At 41.2% G+C, this 10,000-nt stretch overlaps 1 protein-coding gene across 4 annotated transcripts in view; it reads right to left on the bottom strand.

Annotated features, from left to right (window-relative positions):
* Positions 1–10,000, bottom strand: part of shank3b (SH3 and multiple ankyrin repeat domains 3b) — a 79,932-nt gene that overhangs the window by 68,255 nt on the left and 1,677 nt on the right. For all 4 annotated transcript variants that reach the window (XM_039792205.1, XM_039792204.1, XM_039792207.1 and 1 more), the window contains exon 2: positions 1,162–1,574. The gene's annotated coding sequence lies outside the window, so the exon portion shown is untranslated. The remainder of the gene's footprint in view (positions 1–1,161; positions 1,575–10,000) is intronic.

The following is a 10,000-nucleotide window of genomic DNA, read 5'->3' as shown; positions in this document are numbered from 1 at the left end:
CAATGTAAAGATCAAAAAGCCACTGACAGTGACATATATGTTCATATTTGATTAATTCAATAATTCAAATTATTTTTTGTCTTAAATCCACCAGCCATTTTCATATTATACCAACATTTGCAGCATCCTGAGCCTTTTTGGTAAGGTTCCCTAGGAAATCACAGCCCAGAGTAATTAATTAATAGTCTAGTAATAATTATTATTCTCCCCAAAACAAGTTTCCTTTTTATTTTTAAAGAACTATACAAAAAAATTGCAACTTTTTTTGCACCTTTCACTGTCTTCTGCAACTTCTGCAACAAACATACAAAAGACATCGCAACTTTTATCGCAATTTTTTACAAAAGCTCCCGTGAAATCAGGCATTTTGGGCCGCAACAATCTCAAAAAAAGGCCGCGAAATCGTGGAAGGACTTCCCTAGTGTGATTTTTCATGTGTTATGGTGCGCATTCACCGGTGTTTTTTGTTGTTGTTGTGGTGCGCGTAGACTACTCCTGATTTTGTCATCTCATCTCTTATATGCTGTGTCTCTATGGTCCTGTCCTGTCCTATTCATGGTAGCCTACTCGGGGACATTGCGCCATCATCACGTGCTGTAGTAGGGGGGCCAGCCTTGATAATCCTGCATAGGGGCCCGGTGTTGGCTCGTTACGCCACTGGGTGGAGAAACCAGCAGAACCTTAAGTCTCAAGTCTTAACTTAGGCTGTACACATGTATGAGCTCACAGTGGGATTGTCTGGAAGCTTAAAGGACCAAACTGCTGTTTTTCCCCCCCGTTTTGGTGCAAATGTTCCACCAAAACAAGTTCCTTCCCGAGACTATTTTGCAGAGCCACCGTCGATTACCACTGGTTTAAAGAAATGCAAACAACCCAGAACGTTTGTTCCTCCTATCCCAGAATGCATCTGTGGTGTAGCCAGACATTACTCCACAGCGCTGTGGAGATAGAGCTGGCAATGAGAGACTAGTCGCAACCTAACAGGCTCTAAATAGCCCCTCTTCTTAGTCATCCATTTCTTAAAATGTCTGATTTTTACAGGAACCATTACTCTTATTTCACCTCATTTAATTCTATGACTGACTGGTTCTGGATCCAACCCAGTTTAGTTCCAGGAACCCCAACACTTCCAGTAATAAAGACAAGATAAACTGCACTTACCTATCGGCAGCAGTCCCATCAAACTTTTCCAGTGGCCTTTACTGATTTCTACTGGTCTGTCCTGGCCCGGTGATCCGCTCTACAGAGATAGACTGGCTTGTCCTGGTTTGTCCTGGATCTGGTTTGTGGTTCTGGTCCAACCTGAGGCGCCAGGCTTTGTCTCTGTTTCGGGGGTTTGATTGGATTGTTGTAATCCCGTGAGTAGTAGCAGAATGAGTGCTTTCTGCAGCAGGAGAAGTAAGTTTCCGATTCAGATTGTGTAGGATGAGCAGAATCCGGAGAAGACGAAGCAGTTTTACAGTAAACGGTGAAGGGTCTCCTGTGGTGTAACTGTAGTTAATGTGTGGTAATCCTGCAACAGAGCGAGAGGTCTCAGAGTTTCAGATTGTATTCTGGGAACTGCCCTGCCCATCCTGTAGAAAGGGAGGAAGAGCGAGAGGAGGATAGGGAGGAGGTTGGTGGGAGGTAAAGGGGAAGGGGAAGCCAGGATATAAGGGAGAGGGAAGGGGAGGGGAGGGAGGGGAAGAAAAAAAAAACATGTCAGAAGAGGAGTGGAGGGCGTACAGAGACGAGTAGAGCGAGCTGTCTTGCAGTTTAAAGCAGAATTGGGTCAGACACAGATGCATTTTGTGGAGGCCATTGCAGGTTCAGTCCGTTACACAATATGAAGCTGTTGCATCTGTTAGCATGGCAACAAGGCCAACTGGAAGAGACGTAAACCTTGTTTCTAACTGCCGCTATGCTGGTGGTATTATGTAAAGTTCTAAATATTGATCCATCTTTCTGTTTCTATTCTCAGAGGAGTACAAAACATTAGATCTAATGGAGGGACTGCAGCAGATTAGGATGAGACTGTCCTCGAAAAACACTACTATAGATTCAACTACTTTGTTCAAGCAGCAATTACATAGCCTGGTCCTACCAGACTCTGGTACATTAGCCTGGTCCTACCAGACTCTGGTACACTAGCCTGGTCCTACCAGACTCTGGTACACTAGCCTGGTCCTACCAGACTCTGGTACATTAGCCTGGTCCTACCAGACTCTGGTACATTAGCCTGGTCCTACCAGACTCTGGTACACTAGCCTGGTCCTACCAGACTCTGGTACATTAGCCTGGTCCTACCAGACTCTGGTACATTAGCCTGGTCCTACCAGACTCTGGTACACTAGCCTGGTCCTACCAGACTCTGGTACACTAGCCTGGTCCTACCAGACTCTGGTACACTAGCCTGGTCTAGCCTGGTCCTACCAGACTCTGGTACATTAGCCTGGTCCTACCAGACTCTGGTACACTAGCCTGGTCCTACCAGACTCTGGTACACTAGCCTGGTCCTACCAGACTCTGGTCCACTAGCCTGGTCCTACCAAACTCTGGTACACTAGCCTGGTCCTACCAGACTCTGGTACACTAGCCTGGTCCTACCAGACTCTGGTCCATGGACAGGTTAGGTGCCTTGAAGTCGACGTTGGGGGCTTAAAACACCATCGAGCAGGGAAACTCTGGACATGCAAACCTGATTCTCCAAATATTGTCCAGAATTCATTATGAGAAAACGGCTTAATAGGCAGATAGCTGCATATTGTTAACAGCCAGTTAGTAAGTAGTAGCATTTGTAGTTGTTGCTGTGGAGAGCTGTTAGCTATTAGCAGCATGTTAGCAGACTGCTGTTGGATTATTGTAAGTAAGTAAGTAAGTAAGTAAAATTTATTTATAAAGCGCTTTTCACAGATAAAATCACAAAGTGCTGTACAAAAGAATAGGTAACACAAACAATATAAAATGTATATACATATGTAAAATTAAAGTGACACTAGTGAAAACCCATCAACCAAAAGCTTTCCTAAATAAACATGTTTTCAGATCCTTTTTAAAAGAGACAACAGAGTCTGCCAGACGCATGGACAGGGGCAGGACGTCCCACAGTCTGGGAGCAACAGACTCAAAAGACAGGTCCGGTCAGTTGGTCAGTTAGCAGCATACGGTTGAAAGTCTGCTTGGAGCTGGGCCTGCTCGATTATGGAAAAAAATCGTAATCCCAATTATTTTGGTCAATATTGAATTCAGGATTATTTAACACGATTACTCATTGACTTTTGGAAAGATGTTGCATTTATTGAACTTAAAAAAAAACAGTGAAAACACCTTATACTGTGAAGTTTCCAATAGTACTTTTCCCAGTTGAACTTTATGAATTCCCCTTCAGAACACAAGACGAAAAAAGAGTTTACTTGTAAAACGTAACGTGCAAAATAATCGTTTTCTCGATTACATCGTTTTTCTGATTGTTAGGAGCCGAAATCGCAATCAAAATTCGATTAATTGCAGCCCTACTAAGACCTAGCTGTTGACCTGTGATAACCTCTAAGCAGAGGGCTGTTTAGTCAGCCAGTAGCATTCTGGTAGTATACTGGTAGCATTCTGGTAGTATACTGGTAGCATACTGGTAGTATACTGGTACTGGTAGCCTGCTAATAGCCTGCTAGGCAGCTGGTGTGTGTGGGTGTGTAGATCTATTGAAACCAGGGTGTTTCCATGGCGACGCAGCGACATGTTGGACACAAGAAAACAATAAAACAACTTGACAAAGATTAGAAGTACTTCCTCGGACTCACACTTCCTGTTTCCCGTCTGGGTTGCCAAGGAAACGGAAACGGAAAAAGCAGAGAAGCTGGACGGCACTGATAAAACACACACACACACACACACACACACACACACACACACACACACACACACACACACACTACATTTGTCTGACAGGTTTAGTTACTTTTCAAACTAATATTTTACACCTATGAACATAGAGGTAAAATTGTGTTTAGATTTAGACTCCATTCCTGGATTATGTGGGATTGAAGACTGTCTAATATATTTTGGAAAGCACTTCCTGGACCAATGAGGGATTGCTAAATGCTGAGGGGAACATTTGTTGTCTATTCTCAAGGGCGCAACTTTGGGTTCAACATTGGTGGGGAGGCCTGAGATCTCCAACTGTCTAGGGAGGTCCCGGGACACGCGTGTATTTAAAACGAGCGACAAAAACATCAAAAAAGTGTCAGAAAAAATCCTCGAAAAACGAGACCAAAAATCAAAAAATAAGTAAGTAAGTGAAGTTTATATGTATAGCAACTTTTAACAGATACAAATCACAAAGTGCTTCACAATAAAATGCAATACAACACAAGAAGTCACAATAAAAGCAAATTGAAATACAAATAGAAAACATAAACAACCATAGAAAATGCGACAAATACGTCAGAAAAAGCAGCAAAAACATTCAAAAAGAAAGAAACAATTTCGGAAAAAGCCCAGTTTTGATTGTTGGGGAGGGAGTTGTTGTAATCACCCCTCGTAAATTACGCCTATGTCTATACTTATATTTAGCTTGTCTGTTAGCGTTTCTATTTGATATCCCACCATGCTTGTGCACTGAGACCATGCTGTGATATGTGTTTAACTTTGGAGAGACTGTCCTGTATAACGTACGTGAAAGCAATGCTGTGCCAGACCTTCCTCCACAGCGCTGCGGAGGAAGAACGCGAGACCTTTGCGAGACTAGGCATCATCTAATGCAAAGTTTTGGTGAATTTAGAAGAAATCGACAGACACAAATAGACAAACTGTAGTAAAATAAACACCTAAATGTGCATTTTGGATTTTTTTCCCCCACTAGTCTGAGTTGTTGTGTAAAGTATATGTAACCAAAACTGTAAAGCGTCTTTGAAGGTCTAGAAAAGCGCTATAAAAAATAAATGTATTATTATTATTATTATTATTATTATTATTATGAAGCAAGACAAGAAGCAAAGTAGCCCAAAAGCTCAAAATTAAAATTATAAATTAAAAACCAAACACACTTACATGCAAAATATATATTTACAGTTTTAAATACACATTATCATCCATCTATAAATCATACACGCTGTATATACTGTATATAGACATGTATACATGCATATAAACTGCACATGATTGATGTATATAAAGTAATCTATTACATTGCCCATATAATATTTGCTACTTTGCACTATTTGTATTTGTTTACAATCTACAAATCTTGACTTATATACAGATATACTTTGTTGGTCATTGTTGCTTTTTATATTTATTTATTTTATTTTTTTTATCTATTTGTTGTCCTTGTTTTTTTGCTATACGTCTATTTCCATCTATTACACTGAGAACAAGGTCAAACTGGAGTCAAATTAATTATTAATTATATGTGTTCACATGCTTGGACAAGAAAGCTAATTCTGATTCTGAAAACAGGGTCTAATTTTGGTTTGAAAATGACACTTTAACTCACATTAATTTGGGACTTTTTACTATTAATTGCATAGACTGTTAATATTAATCAGTCCTTCCAGAAAAATGCAGAGTTTTTTTGTGATTGTTGCGGGGCAAAAATCCTTGATTATGCGGCACATTTTCTTAAAAAATGCGATGGAATATGCTATATATGATATTTATGCAATTTTATGCGATGAAATTGCGGGAACTTGCAAAAACTGCAGTTTGATGAAAAAGAGAAAAAACAAGGATTCCCCCCCCAACACCCTGCTTTTTGATTATGTTCACATCGTGTGATTACGTCACTTCATAACGTTCCCATGGCAACAGGGGAAAATGGCTGCTCTTGTGTGAAGTAAACCCAACATTTTTCAACTTTCTGCTAAGGTATATTATGGGACTTTTTTGCAACGAAAATGAGGGGATTATGAAATCATGCAAAGCCCCGCATATTTTGCGCGGTAATTTATGCGGCGAAAATGCACTGTATATATTTGGAAAAAATGCGCCCCCTGTATAAATATGCAGACTTTGGCTGATTATGCGTTGAATTATGCGATCGCATAATCACATTTTTCTGGAGGGACTGATATATGGACCGAGCATGTGTGACGTTGCACGTTGGTTTGTGGAGATCTGCTAAGAGTCGTCGAGTTTGCCGTTAACGAGCGCAGCCATCGTGGTCGGGGATGTGACGATTTTAGACGAGAGGGAGGAGAGAGGGAGGAGAGAGGGAGGAGAGAGGGAGGAGAGAGGGAGGAGAGAGGGAGGAGCCATAGTCTGTCGGGCGCTATCTGACTGTACCGTTAGCTGAGAGTTGGCAGCGGTGCTTACACTCTACGTTACGTTACACACTTTCACTGCCAATCTGGATGCTACTGCTGCTGAAAGCTAGCCTACATAATTCAAGGTAAGATTTAGCTTTGCTAGGTTTTAAATATATCTTTGTCCCATAGTTATACTACATTTAAGACAGGCCGCGGACATGTCAATCATATCATAGCTAAAGCACCCCCTGCTTTATCGCCGATTTTAAAATCAACGATACCATAATTCAAAAAAATGAACACCATTCTGTGTTGCAGAAGACTTAAAACTAGCGATTGAGACCATAAACTCATCATGAAAATGTTTACTGAGGTAATAAATCAAGTGAGAAGTGGGTCACTTTCTCATAGACTTCCACAGAAACCAAACTCCTTTTGCAACCGCACGTGTCGCCCCCTGCTGGAAGTCAGATAGAATGCAGGTTTAAGGGACTTCTGCATTTGCAGCACTTCGCCGAACCCATTGAAGTATATAAACTGGACCAACAGACCCCGTGTCTCTGTACGAGACCAGTGAAGGATGTTAGAAGTCTCTTTCCCGGTGCTGGCTGAGCGTTACTGAGCAGCCTCCAACTGAGAGAGACAACGTAGATGTGACGTGAGCAACCTGTCTGAAAGTGTGAAGTCTTCTGGTAGCTGTGCCGAGAGAAATCTCAATCATTCCCAATCTTACAGAGACGGAGAGCGTAGGTATACAGTACAGGCCAAAAGTTTGGACACACCTTCTCATTCAATGTGTTTCTTTATTTTCATGACTATTTACATTGTAGATTCTCACTGAAGGCATCAAAACTATGAATGAACACATATGGAATTATGTACTTAACAAAAAAGTGTGAAATAACTGAAAACATGTCTTATATTTTAGATTCTTCAAAGTAGCCACCCTTTGCTTTTTTTGATAACTCTGTTCTCTCAATGAGCTTCATGAGGTAGTCACCTGAAATGGTTTTACCTTCACAGGTGTGCCTTGTCAGGGTTCATTAGTGGAATTATTTCCCTTATTAATAAAAAAAAGCAAAGTTTGGCTACTTTTGAAGAGACAAATATAAGACATGTTTTCAATTATTTCACACTTTTTTAAGTACATAATTCCATATGTGTTCATTCATAGATTTTATTCTGCCAGTAAATCTAATAATTAAATAGTCATGAAAATAAAAAGGAAACGCATTGAATGAGAAGGTGTGTCCAAACTTTTGGCCTGTACTGTATGTAAGGAGATAACATAGACACAGGCTAATTACTGATCACAAACATGCTAGTTAACATTAGTAATTAAACTTAAACAGCTAATGGAAGCCCAAACTGCCTGTGAGCTTCTCCTGTACTATACGGTAATTCCTCTACTGTGCGACAGTAAGTCGCGTGGTTATGACACAATCGTTAGCCTATTTTTACAAAAACCATAACGTGAGGTACAAGGTAATGGAGCCTTTTATACATTGTCGTGTTTCTTTAGAAATAAACAACGGACAAATAGAGTCTTTAAACGCTTCAGATGTAAAGTTATTCGCTGTCAAAGTGACGCCAAAATAAATGGGAGTCAATGGGATGCTAACGGGGGGTGATGGCTTGTAAGCATCAAAATGGCGCCATAGGAGCTACGCGTTTCGAGGAGGAGCTTACCCCCTTGGCCGAACCGGATGCGTTGTCCATTAATATTATACAGTCTATGGTTAATCGGCGAGTTATTTTCCGGCACTTTCTATCATGCAGTGAAGTTGCGGGATCATTTGACCATTATTAAAAATCTTCTCACATGTCGCTCTGAACCCAAACCATCTCAACGTGTTCTTTTAGGTGCTGTCCTGTTCTGGTCAGAATCACCACCAAGCATTTTCATTGTTCGGTGTGAACAGTGTGTCCTAAAATGTGTGGCTCCCTTGGCCATTACCATGGTAACCAATGGCAGGAGCTGATAACACACTGTCCTATCATCTCTCTCTCTCTCACACACACACACACACAGAGACAGACTCACACACACAGAAAATCTTGTCGAGTTTCTCACATCACTGGGAACCTAAAAATTGAGGCGGATATGTTCACTTTCCTTTATAAAGCCCTGTAGGCGCCCCCTTAGAGGCCGAAATGCTCAACATCCAGCCAACATTTAAAAGGTTTAATATGCAGGGTCTTTCTAAATAAAAACTATGTACAGACTTGTACAAAAATAACCCTCAAAATCATCACTTATGAGTCACTAGAAGTGTGTGGCAGGGTGTCTAGGCTGGATCGACAACAGTTCATTTCCAGGATAATCGCCTGATGTTCCTCTCCTTCCCATAGACAGTATGTATAAGAATGGACCAACAGATCCCGTGTCTCTGGACGGAGACCAGCGAAGGATATCAGAAGTCTCTTTCCCGGTGCTGGCTGAGCGTTACTGAGCAGCCTCCAACTGAGAGAGACAACGTAGATGTGACGTGAGCAACCTGTCTGAAAGTGTGAAGTCTTCTGGTAGCTGTGCCGAGAGAAATCTCAATCATTCCCAATATTACAGAGACGGAGAGCGTAGGTATATGTAAGGAGATAACATAGACACAGGCTAATTACTGATCACTAACATGCTAGTTAACATTAGTAATTACTGATCACTAACATGCTAGTTAACATTAGTCATTAAACCTAAACAGATAATGGAAGTCCAAACTGCCTGTGAGCTTCTCCTGTACTATACGGTAATTCCTCTACTGTGTGACAGTAAGTCTCGTGGTTATGACCCAATCGTTAGCCTATTGTTATAAAAGCGTCTGCTACGGAGCCATAACGTGAGCTACAAGGTAATGGAGCCTTTTATACATTGTCGTGTTTCTTTAGAAATAAACAACGGACAAATAGAGTCTTTAAACTCTTCAGATGTAAAGTTATTCTCTGTCAAAGTGGCGTCAGAATGAATGGGAGTCAATGGGATGCTAACGGGAGGTGATGGCTTGTTAGCATCTCTGTGTGTCGCTGTTCTCAAACTCTGTTCTCTTCAGGAAATAAAACAAACTTCATGCCAGCGAGCTACACGCTGAAAATGTCAAGTTCTGAAGAATATTTGGATGGTGCAACAAGGCAGGTCTGCTCGGTTCTTTTCGGGGAAATGATTGTAAATATTTACAAAGAATATGTTCAGGGCATTTCCTCTCTAACTGGGACGTTTTGGGGACCGATTGGTGGGATCGCTGTGGACAAAGTACACACACGGAGATACACTGGTAGAGATGCAGTCACTGGAGCTGGGCTAAACACGTTGTCATGGCAACCGTGTGATGTTGAAAAGAGTCAGCGCTGCAGAAGAAGAAACTTCCTGTTTGAAGTGTTTGATATATATATATATATATATATATTTCTTTTTTTTTTTTTTTTTTTTTTTTTGGGGCGCAGATCATCCCTTTAGATAGACGGTCTGAGACTACGGCCTACACACTCTCTGCTGAGCTTACATAACACCGTGATGCTGAGGAAACAGGAAATAAAAGCACAGCCCTCAAAGAGAGAGAGAGAGAGAGAGAGAGAGAGATGGGAGGGATAGAAAAAAGGAAAAGGAATGAGCGAAGGAAAGCACAGGACAAACATTTAAAGAAAAAGCAAGGAAAATGAGAGGAAGCAAAGAAGGGAAGGAACGCAAAAAGGGGATTAAGGAGAAAGAAAAATAAAAGATGGGAGGAAAAGGAAAGAGGGATGCCAGAAAGGAAAGGAAGGAAAGCAAAATTACAAGTGGAGGGAAG

Source organism: Perca fluviatilis, chromosome 23, assembly GCF_010015445.1.
Source record: "Perca fluviatilis chromosome 23, GENO_Pfluv_1.0, whole genome shotgun sequence".
Lineage (NCBI taxonomy): Eukaryota > Metazoa > Chordata > Actinopteri > Perciformes > Percidae > Perca > Perca fluviatilis.
The sequence above is the reverse complement of the archived record's forward strand: the minus strand, read 5'-3'. Positions and strand labels throughout refer to the sequence as shown.